Source organism: Gracilinanus agilis, chromosome 1 (assembly GCF_016433145.1).
Source record: "Gracilinanus agilis isolate LMUSP501 chromosome 1, AgileGrace, whole genome shotgun sequence".
Taxonomy (NCBI): Eukaryota; Metazoa; Chordata; class Mammalia; order Didelphimorphia; family Didelphidae; genus Gracilinanus; species Gracilinanus agilis.
This window is the reverse complement of record NC_058130.1, coordinates 602,740,436-602,760,921: the sequence shown is the minus strand read 5'-3', so window position 1 is coordinate 602,760,921 and position 20,486 is coordinate 602,740,436.

Sequence of the window (20,486 nt, the reverse complement as noted above, 5' to 3'; positions counted from 1 at the left end):
ACCCCCCACCCATGGTCGATGCACATTTCCATTGGTTTTAACATGTGTCATTGATCAAGACCTATTTCCAAATTGTTGGTAGTTGCATTGGTGTGGTAGTTTTGAGTCCACATCCTCAATCATGTCCACCCCGACCATGGAATTTACATTTTAATAGGAGCTAACATATGTTGGGAAGGTAGTTTGGTCTGGGATGTCTCAGGAATGGTGAGTAAGACAATAAAAAAATCCACTGAGAAACCCTTCCCAGAAGCAATGGTAGTATTGATTTCATTACAGTTCCACTGACAAGAGATGGGTAGAAAAAGGGTAGTACGCATGCAATATCAGTGTGAAAATTGTTAGTATGGTGGCTAGCTAGATATGGTGAGCTCTCACCAGTCAGGGCACCTTAGCCCCAGGGTAGCAGATCAAAGGGTTCTGCAAGAGCATTAGCATCATGGTGGCACTTCAGAGGTGCTGGATAAAGTGCTGGAATTGAGGTCAGGAAGCCCTGAGTTCAAATCCTGTATGACATTTGCAGCTTGACTTTGGACAAATTATTTAACCCTTTTTTTTCAGTCTCAATTTCTTTCCTGTAAAATGGTTTCACCTCATGGGGTTTTTATTAGGACCAACACAGGTAACACATGTAAAACACTTAGCAAACTTTAAAGCTCTATAAAAATGCTAACTATGAAGAAGAAGATGATGGTGGTGGTAGTCATTACAGAGTGGAAGATAGTTGTGAGAAAGAAAATAAGCAGAGCTAGGGGTTCAAGGTAACATCTCTATAAAGATCAATGGTTGGACATCTTAGCCACTGTTTAGTTAGCAAAGGAAATAGCATCATTGAGGATAGCTTTCCGTGGTCACTTGTCTCCATTAATCAAAGAGGTGGGGTAGAGTTCCCAAATCATCTATGTGTCTGTTGGCTGGGGTGCCTAAGAGCCTCCCAAAAGGCACTGTGTTGGCCCACTACACTGTACTGCTTCAGCCCAATGAGTCATCCTACCTCACTTTCCTGTCTTCTCAGTCTGGAATTGGGATTGGCTTGGACACAGGATGTGCATACACTGGGAGCAGAAAGAATCATAAACTTGCTTAAGAGAGCCAAGAGAGCCAGTGGTGACAGGCATCTCCTCTTCAGAAGCTGTTGCTTTGTTTCTAGGGCCAGCTGCTTCAGTGAGTTTATCCTTAAATTCCTTAAATAAACTCTCAAGGTCTTCTGAAATTGTCAGGAATATTTTTGATGGTTCTTTGTGTATCCTGGAACAGTCAGGAAAAGTTAGTTTTTACAAAACAGAAACCTCTTTAATTCCATGGGAAAAGGAGGAAGCTCTGTTGGGACAAAACCTTGGTGACCTAAGGTAGGAAACAAACTTGGCCTCAGAGGGAAACACTGAGTCAGGGCTCTCAACTGGCCCTTGATGTTTCTAGGACCATGCTGTGCTCGTAGGACAGATTCAGTATATGAACCATTTGTTCTCTCTCTCTTTGCTTCCAGATTCTAGCAATCATTTCATAAAAGAAGGGGAAACTAATATCATTTTCCTTTTCCTCATTCCAAGGGACTAGCTCTTTCTAGAATTTGAGATTCTGTATCAGTGTTTCCAGAACTTTGCTGTGTGTCTGCCCACGGGGTCCCAGAAAACATACCTATTTAAAGTAAAAATGGAATAAACTTACTAATAGCATATAAATATAAAATTAAAGTATAAAAACTCAAGAAGGTTTGTAGTTTTTATTTAAGAAAGACAAAAAAGTGGAAAGTTAAATAATGATTACTTTTGTATATAACAAAAATATTTTCAGAGACCTTATTTCATCTGATCCTCCCAGTGATCTGGGGAGATAAACAGAACAAATATTATTTTCTTCAATAGATGAGAAAACTGAGTCCTAGAGAGGTTTAGTTACTTATACAAGGATGAGCCATAAAGTACTTAAGTAAAGCAGCTAAAGAAAGATGGACCTGGAGTTAATAAGACCTAAATTCAAATCCTGCCTCAGTTGCTTATTACCTATGTGACCATGGGCAAGTCATCTAACTTTTGCCTGCCTCAATATACATATCTGTAAAATGGAGATAATAATAGCATCAATAGCACCCAGATTGTTGTGAGGATAAGATGAGGTAATATTTGTAAAGTCCTTTGCAAATCTTAAAGGGTCCTATAAAAAAGACTAGAACCCAAGTCAAGTCAACTCTTTAAAATAACAATATGTTTAAGGACTAGACCTTTGGGTTCATTGTTACCTTATGGGTGACTTACAGATTTTAAGGGTTGCCTAGGGCATTGGGAGATTAGATGATTTACCCAAGATAACAAAGCCTGGCCTGCATGTATCTTACCACTGGACTTCAGTGTCTCTGGAAGAGAAAGTGAAGCCCAAGACATTGGGCAACTCTGACTCACTTAAACTAGCTCATTCACAAGTCAAGACATCAACCCATGATGTCATTTGTCATCTTCAAAAATGAAGGATGAAAAACAACAGCAAAGGATAAGTATAAATTGATCATCCAAAGGTATAAAGAAGAGTGTTTCAGGCAAGTAGAAATATATAAATAAAAGTTTAAGAGGGGGCAGCTGGGTAGCTCAATGGATTGAGAGCCAGGCCTAGAGACGGGAGGTCCTAGGTTCAAACACGGCCTCATACACTTCCCAGCTGTGTGACCCTGGGCAAGTCACTTGACCCCCATTGCCTACCCTTACCAATCTTCCACCTATAAGTCAATACACAGAAGTTAAGGGTTTAAAATAAAAAAAAAAAGTTTAAGGATGAAAAATGAAAGTGTGTCAAGAGAATTATGAATAAGTAAGTCTGGGTGGAATGAAGGATTCATGTATTCATGAAACAATGAAAGAGAAAGTTGGAGAACTTCACTCCACCTTGAGTGCCAGACCAAGAATTATATTGGCAGAGATTGCCTTTCCCTGTTAATGGGCATTTTCCAATGCAGCTAATGTATAGACAGTACCCATGTGAGAAAGTACTGGGATGTTAGACTCTCAGGGCATCTTGCATTTGGATGCAAGATTGTGTTGGTCAGATATAAATTAGAAAGAAAATAGTACCTAACATGGATCAGAGAAAATGACTGCATGAAAAGAAAGAAAAGGAGGTAGGAACATGAATGAGGGAGAAGGGCTTCATGAAGAAGTATTTAAAAAAAACAGGAATCAGGAGGAGAGTCAGAGTCAAGTGGCACAAGAACAATGAGAGCTAGAAGATGGAAGATGCTAGGAAGTAGGGCAAAAGGACTGGCATGACATATCCAAGGCTGGTTGATTTCAGGTCCATGAAGAAAAAGCACCATATTGGAAATAACACATCAGAGGACCTAGCTTTGAATCCCATGGACTGCTTGTGTTATCTTGGGTAAGTCTCTTAACCTTTCTGAGCCTCAGTTTCCTTATCTGTAGAATGAGAATTATAAAATGTAAATTTATAAAATGAGCTTGATGAACAACCTGGTCCCTTCTAGCTTTAAATCTATGAACTAAATAGTCTGCTAGCCATGACAAGAAGTCTTCAGGACCTTCTCTTGTCCTGGGGGCATCCATTTTCTCTCTCTTACTCTGGTGAGACAGAAGGAAAGGAATTCAAGAGATAGATGGCATCCAACCTTAATCTTCACCACTGGTATTGTGAATCTTACTAGCTATATCCTCCTGTTATGGTGAGGAAGCAGAAGGGGAATTTGAGTACTGGCCTTTTAGGGTATAGGAGATTGCATCTATTTTTGGTATGGGCGCAAAGGAAAGCATTATTTGATTCTATTCTTTATTTACCTTCCTCATGTAGCAAACCATCCAGAGAAGCATTCACTAAAGCTAAGGGCAGATCTTTGATTGTGACAACGAAAGGATAGATGATTTTTTAAAAGGAAGAACATAGAAATAGAAACAGAATGCTGGCTATTGGACCTGTCAACTCACCCCCATTGCCATGCTGTTTGTAAAGAAATAAATCAATGCCTTGGGGGCCAAGAGATGTTGTTGTGTTATTAAATAGACAGAGCTATAGAGAGAGGCACACACCGAATTTAACCCAGTGGAGATGGTCAGTGTATGACTGAGATAAGGAAGAATTTCTAGTGGCCTTGGGGAAAGGGAAAGTGACCCCAGTTCTACTCATACCAGTATATATGGAACTCAAAAGAGACCACAGAAAAGACAACAATCTCTCAGTTAACTAGTATTGAATTTCCAGTTGGATACCTGGGATGCCTAGGAAATTTGAGCAGGGAACTGAAGAAAGTTTGTCATCTGGGAGCCATGCAGTAGTTGCTTTGATATTATCATGCTATGCTTTCTTTAACACTTTGACTAAGTACTTTAGAAAAAATAATCTTGGTAAGACCATTCAAAGAGAAATACTAACAAGGGTCTAAAAGGGCATGCTTAGTGAAGAGGTAGAATTTAGGGGTCTGTTTGGTACACACAAAAAATGGAATATTATCCACATGGTGGGTAAGTGAGTAGAGAACAACTAGATGTCCTGAGAGTAACAGGCTGCTCACAATCATGGTGCCCAAAGGCAAAGTGTGTGTTCTTACAATATTTTGTCGTAATTAAATGCTTTTTACTTCTTGGATTAATGTTTCACACATGGTATGGCATAGATTTGTTGACGGGGGGTTCAGACCAAGAGTTTTAACTACTTGGTGACCCAAAATTGCAGACAGAACTTATGATATAATGAAAGGTCCCAGAATCACATGGGTACCTATGGTGCCCAGAACTACATAAGGAAGATTAATCTTACAATGCTATGATATTCTATAGCCTACTTTCCCCCACTCACTTGTGGCCTAAATTCAATGTTTGCTGCAATGATGCCTCCCACATCTCTCTCTCTCTCTCTCTCTCTCTCTCTCTATATATATATATATATATAGAGAGAGAGAGAGAGAGAGAGAAGTCACTTAACCTCTGCCTCAGTTTCTTCATCTGTAAAATAGGGATAATAATAGTAACTATTTCCCAGGATTGTTGTGAAGATCAGATATGATAATTATAAAGCACTTAGCACAGAAGTTTACATATAACAAGTGCTATATAAATATTAGCAATTATAGATAGTATCATTGAGATATTGGTTTATATAAACATATATACATCCTTATATGACAAGTAGCCTGCATGTGGGTGTGTGTAGAAGTATGAGTATACGAACATTCACACACATGTTGCTTCTCCAGTGCAAAGGATCAAATGAGTTAATGGATGTAAAGCATTTTGCCAGGCTTAAGGCACCATGTAAGCATTATTTTTATTTATCAATTTCTACCTTAATTATTATTATTAATTATACCTCAATCATTCAGCAGACCGTGGAGATAATCTTCACTCCTCTGGGATTTTGTTAGAAGAGTGTGACATCTAGAAATTTCTACCACAGTGTAAAGTATGGTCCTGATGGACCATCAATAGTCTGCCATCAGGTAAATTGTGTCTGCCATCTGGGGACCAATCTAGTCAAGTATGGAGGTTCACTGGGCAATAAGGAAGAGAGGAAGACTGGGGATAGCGCATGGGTGCCTATAGTGCAGATAAAAAGACCTAGAAATTATTGGTTCTATGTGATTTTTATTCAATGACCAAAAAGATGATCACCTCCCCCCGAAATGAAAAGAAAGAGAAAGAAAATGAACCAGCAGGAAATTTGGTGAGGGAAATAGATAATCCTTTCATAGCTGAATCTGGAAATAAAGCAACAAATAGACGTGAAATGAAAGAAACACAAATAGATGTGAAATGGAAGAAACTATGCATATTTCTAGAGATTTATTTTCATCAGCAATGACAGTAGAATCGTTACATTTGGATTCTAATCTCTCATTACCTCAAGTACTATATGAAAAAAGGTCAATGACCCTTAAGAAGATTAAGAAAATTAAAAAGAGTGATTAGACCAAATACAAAAAAGAAAAAAAAAGTGCTGCAGGCAACACAATGCTGAAAGTTCTTAGGGATCAATTTTCAAGATAACACAAATGGCAAAGACTCCGAAATAACGGAAAAGATCATGGATGCTATTATTACTGGATAAAGGCAAATAAGAAGACATATGTATCAGCTAATCAATATGCCTACTTTCTCATCTGTACAAAATCTTTATTAAAATGGTTTGTCATACACAAATGGCATACTTGATGAAAATATAAAAAAGGAATAGGCATGCTTCCAAGAAAAAATGTTTACAGCAGACCACATCTTTACTGTCACACAACTGACAGAAAAAAGCAGAGAGCATACTATCTTGAGGTGAATATTTTTGGTGGATTCAGAATGAAATGAACAGAACCAGAAGGTCAATTTATACTGTTAGCATCAGTATCATAAAAATAACAATTCGGAGGGCTTTTATAAACTGGTGAAGAATAAAATGAACAGAACAAATTATATGTTAACAACACTGTAAAAACATCAACTTTGAAAGCTGTAAATCAATACAATGATTATTCATGATTCCAGAGGACCAATGATATAAAGAGAAGTGAGATAGTGCAGAATGAACACTCTAGCTAGCTAGCAATTGAGAAAGCTATCTACGGATATCAATATCTATCCCTCCATCTCAAGAGAGCCAGAGACAGAAACAGAGATAGTATACAGACACAGAAGGAATTTGTTTCATTTGAAAACAATATTGTTACGATATTTTTTAAAATTTTCTTTTCTAGTGTAATAGGATTAGAAGGGGAGACAGAGTTCTGTTAATTTTTTAAAAGTAAAGAGGTAGTAGGATACTATAGATATGAAATGTCACTTCATGTTCAGATGTAGTCACTGTGTTAGTTTTGCTTAACTGTTTTATTTTGTTACAAGAGACCTCTCACTAAATGAGAATAATCCTTAAATGTTTATGACTTAAGAACAGAACACAAGAATAAAACTTATAAAAAGGAAAACATAGTTATTTTCATTAAATATTTATGTTGACATGTAATGGGTTTACTGTTATTTTTAAATTAATAAATAAGCAAATATTTTAAAATTTATCTCTTTTAATTTCTAATGTGATAAAATAACTTTCCTCTCTCTATATGTGTGTATATATATATGTATATATATACACATATGTATTTATGTTTGTGTGTGTAAAAGTGTTAAAAAACACTTTAGGTTCCTTAATTATATTTAAGAGTATAAAGGGGTCCTGAGACCAAAAAGTTTGGAAGCTACTGATATAGAGGGAGAATAGTGTCAAGGACAGAGTATTATGTTATGGTTAGAGAGCATGACATAGACAAAGGATCCAACAAAAGAAACTTAGATGGAGCCATCAGGCAGGTAGGAGAAAAACCAGGAAAGAACAGTGTCACAAAACCACAAGAAAAAAGCATAAGGAGGAGATGGTGATCAATATTACAGAGGGCTAAAGAGAGGTCAAAGAGAATGAAAACTGAGAAATAGCCATGAGATCTGCAGTTAAAAGATCATGGGGTTTGGGGGGAAGCACACAGCTTGGTGGTTCACTGGATTGAGTGGCAGGCCTAGAGATGGAAGGTCTTGGGTTCGAATATGACCTCAGATACTTCCTAGCTGTGTCTGGGGTAGGTAAATCACTTAACCCTCTCTTGCCTAGTCCTTATCTCTCTTCTGGCTTGGAACCAATATAGAATATTGATTCTAAAATAGAAGGAAAAAGTTTTTTTTTAATGATGATTGTTTTGGAAATAGCTTTGGAAAGAGCAGTTTCAGTGGAAGACAGCATGCGTAGTCTATACATAGTCTACCATCAGGACTATATTTAGTCTTTGCAGCTTTGCAGAAACTTCTAGATGTTATACCCTTCTAGTAAAAATTTTGTTTGTTTTTACTTAGAGAATTAACGAAAGTTGATAAATAGATTGCAGAGTTTATAAATGAACAAGAAGAGAAAACATCTATAGCAAATGGCTTTCTCAAGGGTTTTAGCCAAAAAGAGAAGGAAAGAATTTCAATAATAACTAGGAGGAACAGTAGGATGAAGTGAGAATTTCTAAAGGTGTGGAAACATGGACAAGTTTTTAGGCAGAAGGAAAGGAGCCAATAGATCATTATAGAATGGAGATTTAAAAAAGCAGTGGGAAAGTAGTGAGGGAGATATGGTAGAAAAGTCAGGAGGGAACGGGACAAAAAAATACACATAGAGTAGTTGGCCTGCCCGAATAGAAGGACTGCATCTTTCACAAAGACAAAAGTGGAGGAGGATATAATGAGAAAAAATAATATGAGATGGGGAGAAAGGAAGAAAACAGAGTTCTAGTCTAATAGCCTTAATTTTTTCAGGCAAAAATGAATTTTTTGAGAGACAAAAAGGTTTAGAATAGACACTTTTATGAATAAGACAAAAAATTTATTATATTAGGGAGGTGTAAATGACTGCCTTGCTGTGATGGCCCTGTTGAGATTCTGTCATATGAACTTGCAATAGGCTTAATTGATATTTTCATCATTTTCTCTGGCTACTCAATAGTGTGTGAATAGAAGTGAAAGAGGCAGATAGTGGGAAAAATCCACAGTTGGGGTGTGGCTTAGCATGATTAGTAAGAAAGAGGACTAGAAAACAAGGTATTCAAAAGAGATGACAGTGTAGAGTTGAAATGGTTTCCCCAGGGATAAATGTAGAGAAGGGACGACAATGCACCCATGAGGACACAGGAAAGAACTATGGTATAGAAGAAATAGATGTCACACTGTAGACAAAGAGCAGAGTTAGGGGTTCAAGGCATAGATATGGGTAGAATAACAAAATGGTGTGATCCGAGGTCATGAAATGCAGGTGATGGCCAGATCAAGGGTATGATGGAGAAGAGAAATAGGTCAGAGAAATTGAATAGACTGAAGAATTTGGAAGTTTGGGTACTTGAGGGAACATCATTATCTATGATGAAGGCCTCTAGGATAAGAGTACAAGTCAGGGTAGAAAGACTGGCTCAGGCACTAACTTATTAGGTCCTGGGGATAGATAGATAGATGGGTAATAAATGTGTGTGACATGAATCTCAAAGGAAAAGATGTCGCTGAGTGATGGTGGTAGAGGGAGACTCTGCAGGGTGGAAATGGGGAGCAAGGAATTCTGCCTCCTCTATCATAACTAGTAAGATGGAAGTGGGACACTGGGAGAGAAGGATCTTAGAAAAAATACAACCAGTACTGGAAAGGATGACGAGGTATGAAGTGCCATCAGGAAGGCAAGTCTTAGCATAAAGAATTCTACTAAGTGATGGGGAGACAAAAAGAAAAATAAGGCAGTTCCTGTTCTCAAGGAGCTTTCTTTCTAATAATCAGAAACAATACATATAGGAAATTTCACTACCATACCAATAGAAATGTCTAGGGGGCAGTTAGGTGGCTCAGTGGATTGAGAACCAGATCTAAAGATGGGAAAGTCTTGGATTCAAATCTGGCCTCAGACACATCCTAGTTGTGTGTGTGACCCTGGGCAAGTCACAATTCCCATTACCTTGCTTTTACCAATCTTCTATCTTGGAACCAATACACAGTATGGATTCTAAGAGAGAAGGTTAAGGGTTTTAAAAAATGGAAAGGTCTAGTGGTCTTTAGGGTGTAATAATAAAGCAGATTATAATGCTTCTTCTTTAATGCCATATGATCAGTTTCTAATATTGAGTCACTTAACAGAGCCAAAGATTTTAGTGGTGAGAATTTATTTTTCTATGTTTTTAGTAGCTTTGGCTAATGAGGAAACAGGCTACAGAGACTTTAGAAGCAGTTGCCAGTTCATATCTTCACAAAGCTTGCTCCCCTGGATCATCACTATGGAGGTGGGACTGGAAGAAGAGCAAGTGGTCTGAGTGTGAAGGGGACACTGCTACGGCAAGAATGATTGAGCTTAGGCTCCTGGACTGTAACCACTGCGATCTAAGGGGAGGGAATAGTCAAGGTGGTAGTGGTCTGACTTGCCCAGCACATATAGCCTTCTTCTTGACATTATCAGCGAATTTTTCCAGATGTCTTGTGGATAGATAACTGTTGATTCAGCTGAGCCCTGGAAAAATCCAGCTCCTTCTAGGTAACATTTTAGTCATTTAAAGGAGATCAATTTAGTCATCTACACCAATAAACAAAGCAGATGAAACATGATGTGATTTGGTTCACAAGTCCACAAATAGTATGTGTGTGAGTATATACGTACATATATATTTATTTATATTTATATATACATACTTCTCTATGTCTAGATGAATATATGTAGGTGTGAGTATAATTTGCTTCTTGCCAAAAATACCTTCATATCTATCCATCTTTTACCAATAGTGAAGGCTTCTGAATATATATATATATATATATATATATATATATATATATATATATATATATATATATTGTGTAGTGAATATAGCTGGGCTTGAAGCTCAAAAGACATGAATTGCAGTCTTACCATCTATCACATATTGTCTGTTACCCTGGACAAGTCACGATCTCTCAGTATTCTTGGTAACTCTATAAGACTATAAATTGCAAAGAAGATGATGACCTGCATTGGTAAAAGGAAATTCCTCACTTGGAAGCTCCTTAGAACAATAAAATCACACATCTCATTCTTATCACTATCCTAGATCTGTACATATGATGTACATGCATGTATTACTTAGGCATATATCTGTGTTCAAATGTATATTTATATTTATCCTATTCTCCTTTTCTGGCCTCATTCACATTTTTTCAAAGCCCAAACTTTCCCATTAGCTAGTATGTATAGAAGCATCAACAAATATACAACCCAGACTTAATTTTACCCTCCCAAAGAAGAGGATGAACATAAAATGAAGATCTTTCAATGTAAATTAAAAATTTCTATCTAACCAGAAATATACTATGAAGTAAACATAATCTGACATCAAAGAAATTACCTCCACTATTTTCATTTTTGTTGTTCAATCACTTCAGTTGTGTTTAATCCTTCATAATCCCATTTGGGGTTTTCTTGGCAAAGATACTGAAGTGGTTTGCCATTTCCTTCTCCAGTTTTTTTTACAGGTAAGGAAACTGAAGAAAACAGAGATTAAGTGACTCGCCCAGGGTCACCCAGCCAGTAAATGTCTGAGGCTAGATTTATTTTTTTATTTTTTAGAAATTTTTTTTCCATGGCTACATGATTCATATTCTTGCCCTCTCTCCCCCCACCTCCCCACCCCCAGTAGCCAACGCACATTTCCATTGGTTTCTTCCTGTGTCATCGATCAAGAACTTGATAATACAATATAGTTATTCGTTTTTTATTTTTAATAAAAAATTCCATATTATTGATAATTGTTCTAGGGTGGTCATTAAGAGTCTACATCCTAATCATGTCTGCATCAACCCATGTGTTCAAGCAGTTGTTTTTCTTCTGTGTTTCCATTCCTGTAGTTCTTCCTCTGAATGTGGGTAGCGTTCTTTTCCAAAAGTCCCTCAGGATCGTCTTGGGTCATTGCATTGCTGCTAGTTCAGAAGTCCATTACATTCGATTTTATCATAGTGTATCAGTCGCTGTGTACAGTGTTCTTCTGGCTCTCCTCCTCTCACTCTGCATCAATTCCTGGAGGTCTTTCCAGTTCACATGGAATTCCTCCAGCTTATTATTCCTTTGAGCACAATAGTATTCCATCACCAGCATATACCACAATTTGTTCAACCATTCCCCAATTGAAGGGCATACTTTCGTTTTCCAGTTTTTTGCCACCACAAAGAGTGCAGCTATAAATATTTTTGTACAAGTCTTTTTATCTATGATCTCTTTGGGGTATAAATGCAGCAATAGTATGGCTGGATAAAAGGGCAGGCAATCTTTTAGCGCTCTTTGGGCATAGTTCCAAATTGTGAGGCTGGATTTAAATTTAGCAAAATGAATCTTCCTGACTTCAGGCCCAATACTTTATTTACTCTGCCACCTATTTTCATAGGGCTACTTTGATTTTTAATACCCATTGCTAATTAACCCTGATTCTCCATCCTCTTTTCTATACTGTATCAACTGGCTATCTCATTTTAACATCTTCTTCTCTTCTACTGTAGGCATGGCAAAAATGCCAGCTCTAGTTCATGGTATAAGGAAGGTCTTTGTGAAGGAAATACAGAGGGACATGAAGGGAATTTGCTATTATAAGGTATAAGTTAAAGTTTCCTTTCAACAGCAACAATAAAAAAGCTACTGAGAAAATATCAGTAACTACTCATATATTTGCTTTCTTGTCTCTGTGAAATAGAAGAATAATCTGTGCATTCATCAAGAATATCTTCATTGAAATGATGAGAAGAGCACATTCTTTGCAAAGATTTCTACCCAGACCACATCTTCATAGTCACAAACTGACAAAGAGGTCTACAGAATATAACATTTTCCTGAGTTTATTGTTTATTGATTTTTAAGAAAGCATTTAGCCCAGTAAAGCAAAATACAACCTTAGAGGCTCTCTTCAAACAAGATGTCTCACAAAAAAAAATCAAAATAACATAAGTCTCTATAATGGGTAAAACAGAGATAATTTTCTTTAGTGATCTGCTGAAGTATTGACACTGAGAAATGTGTTAAACAGGGGAAGAGGAAAAGATAAATGTTTACCTTGGTTGTTTGCCACTCTTATGGAAGATTTTCCATACAAAGTCTAAACAAAAGGAAGATTCAATTTTAGTGGCAATGTTCTTCAAATGGTCTTGTTCAAAAATGAGTCATATTGGGGCAGCTGGGTAGCTCAGTGGATTGAGAGTCAGGCCTAGAGATGGGAGGTCCTAAGTTCAAATCTGTCCTCAGACACTTCCCAGCTGTGTGATCCTGGGCAAGTCACTTGACCCCCATTGCCTACCCTTACCACTCTTCCACCTAGGAGCCAATACACAGAAGTTAAGAGTTTAAAAAAATGAGTTATATTCATTTTGCTAAATCCCAGAATGCACCAAAGCCTTTTCAGGGAGATGAGAAACAATGAGAAACATATTTGTCTAACCATTTGCTCTGACATATTTGTCTAACCATTCATTCTGTAAAACAAAGTGGATGAAAAGTACATCTTGTCCATATAAGAGGTATCAAACAAATAGAAATGGGTCCATAAAAATGGATCCCAGAGGCTGCATGTTGACTCAGAAAACCACATATTAATATTATCTCTATTCCATTATATTTTCATCCTTAAATATTTCTTAATTATATTTTAATCTGATTCAGCTAAATTGGTGAATGTTACCAGCTGCAGTGGAGACTGTGTGTTTGATACAAAGTTTGATACTTTGGTCTAGATGATGGTATACAAATGGACAACTTGCTGAATTAGTACAATAATACTTTTGAATGGTGTTACCCATGAACAATGAGCTGAGCCTTAAAATAGTAAATACATAGCAGAAGATTGAGATGAATTGCATTTTGGGAACTTACGTCATTTCAGTGATCCATATACTCAGTCACACAAAAGTTTGTCTCTTCAATACCATTATTCTTCTAGGAAAAGTGTATTGTTACAAATCAAGGAATGCCATACTATCAAAGAACTAAAATTATCAGACTATCAAATTGTGATACAAAGGCCCATGGATATAAGTAGAATACAACCTATTAGCAGTGGTGATTTGCACATGAAATGTGGCATAAAGAATATATGTGGGGAGCAGTGAGGTAGATCAGAGGCAGGTCTAGACTGGGTCCTGGGTTCAAATTTGACCTTAGACACTTCCTAACTGTATATCCCCAAATAAGTCACTTAATCCCCATTGCCTGGCCTTTATTTCTCTTCTGCCTTGGAACCAATACATAGTATTAATTCTAAGACAGAAGGTAAGGGTTAAAAAAAAGATATATAGTAGGTACTTAAATTCTTATTTACTGACTGGCTGAACAGAGACAACAGTGGTCCGGCCACATAGTGAGAGTAAGAGAGATGGAAAGTCTACGTGGTGTTCTGGTACCCCCGAGATATGAAAAGAACAAGAGGAAGTTCTCCAGTGTGTTGGATCCTCATGGGAGATGCATTGGAAAGCCCAGGCAAGAAGCACACGGAATGAAATTTCATGGCAGGGTTGTGATCCATAATGGTGAAGGCAGAGAATGCTTGCAATAATGAACTGCGGCCACCCAAAACAGTCCTTTCTCTCTGGTCTCATCTTAAATCTCTGTTGCTGCCTCTGAGACTTACACCAAGAGTTCTAATCCATTTTGAAGCCAATGTGATGGGTGGCAAGAGAGTTTTTATATCCTGCTTAAAAGCAAGTTGACCACCCACTGTGGGAAAATGCTGCCAGTAAAACCTACATTGTTCTAAGGGAATTCTCCCTAGTCACAGAAACCAGAAAATTCTCTCATTTAGGTGCTGACCTGGGGATGAGTGCCCAACAAACAGGCCAAGAGCAGGAATGAATATAAGTTTCTGGGGGCAGAACTAACCAGAGGGGCAGGAAATGACTGAATCACTTTGGCCATCTGAAGTGCAGCTGCTTCAAAATTGAACAAGCCAAAATAATTTTTTAAGCCCACCCAGTATATATTTCATTCCTAAAAAGAAAAAAAAAAGCAGCTGCAAAAATCCACCTAACCAACCTTTGGCATTATTAGAGGAAATGAATGACAAGTAAATGTGCTATATAACTGCTGCCAAATTAACTTGCCTAAAATGCCACTTTCCTCACATCACTCACCTGTTCAGTGGCTTTCAATGGTTCCCTACTGCCTTCAGGATAAAGCAATTTCCTCAGCCTAGCGTCCCAGTTCTTCTACAATCTAACCCTAGAATGCTTTTCCAATCATATATCTCACCACTCCATTCACAAAATTTTTACTCTTCCATTCAATTTAATTAAGAAAATTTCCAATCATCTATGGCAAGCAAAGAATTGAGTAATGGAGATACAAATACAAAACAAGGAAAAATACTCTGTTCCTCAAGGAATTTAAAATTTTATTGGCCATTCCTCAAGCATACTTTTTGTATCTCCACGTCTGGGATCATCAGTTTATTTGTCACTGTGCTGTTAACATCAGCCCTCCTAGCTTTCTTATTTTAGAATATCTCTTTATCCTTGTGGCTTCCTACTCCCATTGGTGAATTCTTCCAGGACCCCCATTTATAGGAAGGACTTAAGGTCAACTATACTGAATTTCTCACCTGGCTCTGCTTACGACTTTCTGGAGTTCACCATTATGTCCTAATATATACTGCCCTCTCCCTCCTTTTCCCTAGCTCCCTTTTACCCATTTTCTTCTCCCATCAGAATGTAATCTCTTTTAAGGCACGAAATTTAATGTTGTTTGTATGTGCATTGCCAGCACTTAACACGATGATCGACACATAGTAAGCTCTTAATAAATTATTGGGGATTGTTCATTAGTGGTGTGATGGCTATAGAATGTGAATTTCCCTCCAAAAAATTTATTTTCATTCCAGTTCTTTCTTGCTCTCTCTTTCTTTCCCTTGGTTTGTATTTTCCTCACTCATTTTAAATGGTAACAGTCCTAAATTTCACCATCTCTATCTTATTCTCTGTCTCCCCTTCCTTATTCCACCTCCCACCCTCCCCATATCTTCATCTATCCTGGCCTCACATTAGGTCATCCAAAGCATATAACAAGGGTAAGGAAGCAAAAAAAATATTATGATATTGATTGATGTGGGATGGGGGGAAGAAAGGGGGCGTAGATACCTTAGCATCATGAGTACTTTTCTACTAGTATCACATGAAACTTTCAGAAAGGTCTTCAAAAGAGGATACACAGAGGCACATTAATCAGGTTTACTATACTATAATAAAGAGATAAGAGACACTTTCTCCCCACTTTAATTCAAAACAGCTGCAGCTAAGAAAAACATATTTGAAACTTTCCAACAAAAAATGTTTAAAATAATTGGGGACAGATTGCTTACTTGGGAAAGAAATAGGGCAATCCAAAGTTAAACTTAAGACATATATTGTTGAGAAGGGAGAAGGGTAAAAGTGATATCCATGATTTAGAAAGGGAATTTGGTGAGGAATGTGCTGTTGTATAATGTGGTGGAGGTTCAATTGATCTGTACTGGTGATCCATGGGAACGTGGATCAAAGAGCTCCCTTGGAAACTTTCAAGGACTCTAGAGATGTGGTGACCATTTGGGGGTATTTGGATGCTTCCCTCAGCATGAAAGTAGGCATTTTGAATGACACAGCAATCCGCTCCTTGGAGAGACAGAGTCTCTCTTGTGGCAAGTAGCATCCTCTGCCTCTCCATGAAGGGCATGAGAAGGAACTCTTTCCTTTATCCTGCTGGAGCTTCCATGAGGAGCATGAACTCAATTAGGAAAGCTGCACCTGGACCCTTGGATGCCTGATGCCTTGTCTGCTTCATGTTTCCTTTCCTGTGTAGGTGATCAAATATTGTTGTCAAAGTAGATGAAGAGGGATTGAGAAATACTGAGAACAGACCAACAGATCAATTAAAGATGGAATAAGGAAATAGGTAGACAAGAATGTGGATCTCACAGGGGGACAATGGTTCTGCTCCCTAAAATCTCTAAACGGCGGTTTAGAGGCAAAAACACTGGGTTTAGATATTAGAGGAGTTAGGTCCACTTATCTGTGTAACCTTGGGCAAATCATTCATCTTTTCTAAGCCTTGATCTCTAGAAGTTTTAAGCAAGGAAGTGAAAGTCCTTTCCAGGTCTAAATCCATCCTCCTGTGGACTCCTTCTCAAGAAAGTCAAATGTCCCTTTTCTCAGTTATAGCTTCACAAAGGAGGAGTTTTGTGGAAGGGTACCACAGGGATTTCAACCAATAGCCCTAGCCTTTGTAAAATGATTAGGCATTAATGCACCTCAATAATTCCCAAAGAACCTAACCTTAATGTTGTGTCAGAATATCAAAGAGAAATAATAATTCACATGTATACAGTGCAAGCCAAATCTTCAGAAAAACCTTCAAAAGAGGAAACACAGAAGCACATTAATCAGGGCACTATTCAACAATGAAAAGATAAGAGACACTTTCCCTTCATTAATGCAAAGCAGCTGCAATGAAAGAAATATATTCCAGTGGATGTGGTGGTGGGGGGGGGCGGGAATAATATTTACCAATTGCTCTGTCCTTTCAGGAACTGTGTAAGGTAGGTAGTCTAAGCATGAGTTTTTGAGAAGGAGAAACTAAGACTCAGTAGACTCAGTAAGTGACTTGCCCCAGATTATACACCTAAAGAGAAAGAATTGGGAGAGGGAGGGCCAATTGTTAAATTTTCAGTGTGAGCAATTTACTCCTCTGAAGTCAGCAAGTGTTAGAAATCAGGGCTTGAGTTAGTGGTTTTTTGTGGATTGTTTAGTCTTAAGGAAGTGATGGAGAAAATGTTAATAATGCAGATTAAACTGAAAAGTGTGTCATGCATACAATGCTTTTTCAGATAGCCAGCTGTTAAACATTAACCACACAGAACTGAATCTAGGGCTGCTGACTCCAAGTCCAGAACTCTTTCTCTGTACCAGGATCACAGACAGTGACACAGACAGAGACACAGACACACACAAACACACAGACCCGCACAGATATACACACAGACATACAGACAGACACAGACACACACACCCCTAAGACATCTCCTGCTGTTGACTTTAGAGAAATTAGTTACTTTGGCTAGTCAGGAAAAAGGATTTTTATCTTTATTTATCTTTATTTCTCTATGCCTTTATCAGTAGTTGATTCCTCAGGGAATAGCTGTTCACATTGGTTGTTTGAATTCTAAACCTACATTGGTTTTCATCTGCTTTTGGGAGAGTTTGTGAGGCCACCTTTTGGAGGGTCCTTGTGGTCACTGCAGGATCTTTGACAGCTCCCCGGGCACTATTCCATTCTGGACACCAGGGATTCCTGGAAAGCTGAAATGATCACTCCTTGATCAAAACTGTGAGAGTGAACTATTTGCACTCACAGACCTAGTAGGCAACAATTTGGTGGATAAATTGAATAAAACTATTGTAAATCTTAACGAAAATTAAGAAAAGCCAAGGTAGGGGGCAGCTGGGCGGCTCAATGGATTGAGAGCCAGATCTGGAGACTAGAGATCCTGGGTTAAAATCTGGCTTCAGACACTTCCTAGCTGTGTGATCCTGAACAAGTCACTTAACTCCATTGTCTGGCCCTTACTATTCTTCTTCCTTAGAAGCAATGCCTAGTATTGATTCTAAGATGGAAGGTAAGAATTTAAAAAAGAAGAAAAAAGGTAATAGAATTTTAAGGATTTGCTTAGGATAGGTTTTTTTTAGAAATTTGCTAAACATTAGTTATTTACCAGAATACTAACTTTGGCATGATTAAATATGTGACCCATAATATTATATAAATATGCATTTTACAATTATATAATATATAAATATGTAATTTACAATTATAGAATTAATAAATATGTAATTTGGCAGATGCACATATTTGTATGTATCATATAAATACGTAATTGTCATATGTTTGTATGTAGTATATAAACAAGTAATTTGTCCAAATCATCTATATGTATATATATATATATATATATTTGTACGTGTAGACACATACATCTATGGCACAGGGATAAGATGATGCTGCACTTAAAGAGAGAAGGTATAGGGATGTTATGCTATATTAAGGGGTAGATTGAAATTGGCAAGCTCTCATAAATCTGATAAAGCAAGCAAAATGCAAGGCATCCTTGTCAGATCTAAAGACCACAAGGGAAATTGGGGGGAGGGGGGACTTTTAAAAATCCTAAAGCAAATTATACAATTGCACCTGAATCTGACAGAGATCCTTTTCTAAATTACAAAGTTATAGAGTTGGCTTCCCCTGGGAGAGGATGGAGCTTTCCTAATAATATTTGAGTTTAGGTTTCCATTTGTGGAGACCGAAGTGGATCTAGAAAAGCAAGCTTGAAGTCATCATGTTTGACAGCAAATAAAACAGACTTGTTTGGTTACAGGAGTCTGCGGGATTTGATACTCACCCTCAGGCAAATGTAACTCCTACAATTTAAAAATGGGCTTTATTGCTAAAAATTATTTAAAGAATGTTGTTGTTGTTGTTTTTTTAGCACACATCTGTGTGTGGTAGTATATCTGGCTTTTCTCTCTACATATGTGTATATTTATATTTATTCTGTACATGACTTACCTTTGTACTTGTTTTCTTCTTCATTAGAATGCAAGCTTCTGAGGGCAGAGACCGTTTCCTTTTTGTTTTTGTATCCCCAGCACCCAACATAGTACCTGAAACATAGCAGAGGCTTAAGACATGTCTGTTGATTGATTGGTTAATTAGTACATGAGTCCACAGGTGCTGGAGAGGTGTCTCTCTGATCTAGGACTAGAATCTGTCTCTCTAAATGCATACTGTTAAAATATGTGGCTCCAAATATATCAGGCTCAACTACACACAGAGAGCATGGGTTGAGTGCTCACAGAGTCACTAATATTGGCTGTTCCACTCTTACCTACGATCAAAGTTAATTTTGTCTGACCTACTAAAATCATTTAAGATTCCTTTCTCATCATCTTACGTTCTATAATGTCCAATCTTCTCTAGCTGTAAGTTCCTAAAGGGCAGGCAATTCAAATGGATTTAACAAACATTTTAAAGCACCTCCTGTGTACAGAGCCCTGTGCTAGCTGGGCTCTGAAGAAGATGTAAAGTTGAGAGAGAGGCAGCCAAGTGAAATGGGAAAAGCCCTGCCTTTGGAAAGGACATGGATTTGAATTCTGCCACTGCCATTCTCTTATTTGTGTAACTTTAGGCAAAGCACTTAGGCAATCAATGATCCTGACTCTTTGGGAGTTTATAGTTAGGTTGGGGGATAGGACACATAGACAAATATTTATAACATTTAAATGCACCAGTGAGGTCTGGAGTGGCTGGGATTGGAATATAATTATGTCAGGCCGCATCTGAACTGGGGATTTTAAAGAAGAGGTAGGTGAGAGAGGGGTTGTAGTTCTGGGCATAGGGGAAATGTGAACATAGGCAGGAAAAGGCATTAACATACAGAGGATGGAAAGTAGCCCAGTTTGGCTGGACCACAGAGAAGTCATGGGTAAGAAGAATCATTTACTTCACTATCCCACTAAGTCATTAACCTCTATCTCCTCTCTCTTTCCTAGCCAGACTCTTAGAGTCATCTGTATTCGGGCTTCTCACCTCATTGCAGTCTGGCTTCTAACCTCACCAAGTTAGCCTTCCTATAATTTATGAAATCTAGTGACTTTTTCCTAGTCCAAATCCTCCTTGAATTCTCTTTCTCCTTTCAGTTCTAGTTCCACATCACCAAATGTTTGATAGACTCCAACAGCTGGATATCCTACAAACATCTCCAACTCACAGGATCCAAACAGAATCCATTATTGTCATTCAGTTGGTCAGTCATGTCTGACCCTCTGTGACCCCATGGCCCATAGTTATCTATAGGTTTTATGGCATGGATACCGACATGGTTGCCCATTTCCTTCTCCAATGGATTCTTTTGTCCATTTTTCCCCCTACATAAACTCTACCTCCTCCAAACTGACAATATTTGTTCAATTCTATTAAGTATG